A 1,977-nucleotide genomic window follows, 5' to 3' on the forward strand; every position below is an offset into this window, starting at 1 on the left:
CCCCCCCCCCCCCCCCCCCAAAATTGATTTCCCATCTTTATAAAAGATATTGTATTTATGTAGCACCTTTTACAACCTCAGTATCCCAAAGTGCCTGTTGCTGTGTAAACTACTGCTTAATTTTAAAAAATCTTGATACACTCATTGTTCAGCTGGGACAGTTTAAAGATAATGAAATGACCAACAAGAGTAGTTTCTTTTGTGGTAGACTTCTAATGTGACCTTATCTCACTTTCGAGAGGAGTCAGTGTTTCCAAACAAAGTCCTGTGTTCAGCCATGCATTTATCTAAACTAGCAGTAGAACTTGCTAGCCCTTGCTAACCCTTTGCTGGCTTCAAAGAGTTTTAAAAATGATAATTTTCATTTTTTCATCTGTGTGATGTCATTATGTGATCTGGCTGATCTGGTACCACAATCTTTGAAGATTTAAAATCTGTTCAACTCGCTGATCCAAGAGAATGTTTGTTTGGTTTCTGTATTACAGCAACTTCCTTCATCATATTACATGTAATCCATGTCAGAATTTAAAAGTTGATGCTGTATAAATGTCTAATTCTTTGAGGAAAATACCATGATTTAACTTTTTTGTTTTGTACAAAACAAAATCAATGCATTGCTTTGCAAAAGACTCCAAACTGGAATTTGGAAGAAGTGGCGGTGGATAGTTAAAGGTGGCAAGAAGTGTAACTTATTATTTCAGCTGCAGATAAATCAAAAATAAAATTAAGTTTTTTTTTATGAAAGTCAAGATGAATCCTTTTACATAGGGCTGACTTCAAATAGTATTGAGATTTCATTTGCATGAACTCTGTGCCATTTAATTGCTATATATTTGCAGAACTGCATCTGAGCTGCATGAAACTGCAATACAATTTTTTTATGATACATCTTCTACTGTGACTTGTCTGAAATATAATTTGACTTATTTGGAAGCATTCATTTAATTTGGTTTTTATTTTATTTGCCTTTTGTTTTGTCACATGGGAGGTGGGTTGAGTTCAACAGTTGTTAAATTATTTTTTGAATCAAAACTACTTTACAGAAAAATGAAGTTTTGGTTAGACCACAGAAACAATAGCTTTGAAATGCTCGTTGAGTTATTGTGGTAACTGCTGGCATAGTTAACAATGGTGTAGCAATAATAGTGTTGGCTCTTTTGGTCTTAAGATTTGTTTTCTAAAATTCTGACTAATGAATTTTTTAAAAACTTTTTGTTTGTCTTTCTCCCTGGGATCTGAGCATTGCTCGGTCCATTCCCTAATTGTCCCTGAGAAAGTGATAGTGAATCAGCTCTAATGGCTGCAGCGATCTGGGAGTTTCAGAATTTTGACCCAATGACAATTAATGTCCATTGTGTAGGTCCGAGTCAGGACAGTATGACTTCAAGATAAACCTACAAATGGAAGTTTTCCCATCTTCCTGGTTTCACTCTTCCAGTTGTTTTAAATATTTCTGACTAGGTGTTGGCTAATGTTCACATTAATATACAAGTCATAAGCTATTATTATTTATTTTCCATTTTTATTGATGCTTAAACAATATTGAGTAGCTGTCAGGTTGAATGCATGAATGGAATAATGCCTGCTTGCAATCATTTCAACATGTGGGACTGAAGAAGTGTTTTATTTTATGAAATGTTACTTTATCTAGAAATGGTCAGTAGCAGATGTTAAAACCCACAATTTTTTTTAGCATAATTTGTATTTCTTCAATCGTATTTCAGTTATGTTCTTTGTCAGAATGAACAGTCTATTTTTTTTGAAAAAAATACTTCTAGGGGTGGTATCCTGTAGAGGCCTGAACAATAGAACGTAGAACAGTACAGGCCCTTCGGCCCATGATGTTGTGCCGAACTTTTCCCCTAAACCTAAGGTCTATCTAACTTCCACCCCATCTAATTGCCACTTAAATGCCCCTAATGAGGCCAACTCCACTACCCTCTCCAGCAATGCATTCCACGCTCCGACCACTCGGAG

Source organism: Rhincodon typus, chromosome 25 (genome assembly GCF_021869965.1).
Source record: "Rhincodon typus isolate 14 chromosome 25, sRhiTyp1.1, whole genome shotgun sequence".
NCBI classification, from domain to species: Eukaryota; Metazoa; Chordata; class Chondrichthyes; order Orectolobiformes; family Rhincodontidae; genus Rhincodon; species Rhincodon typus.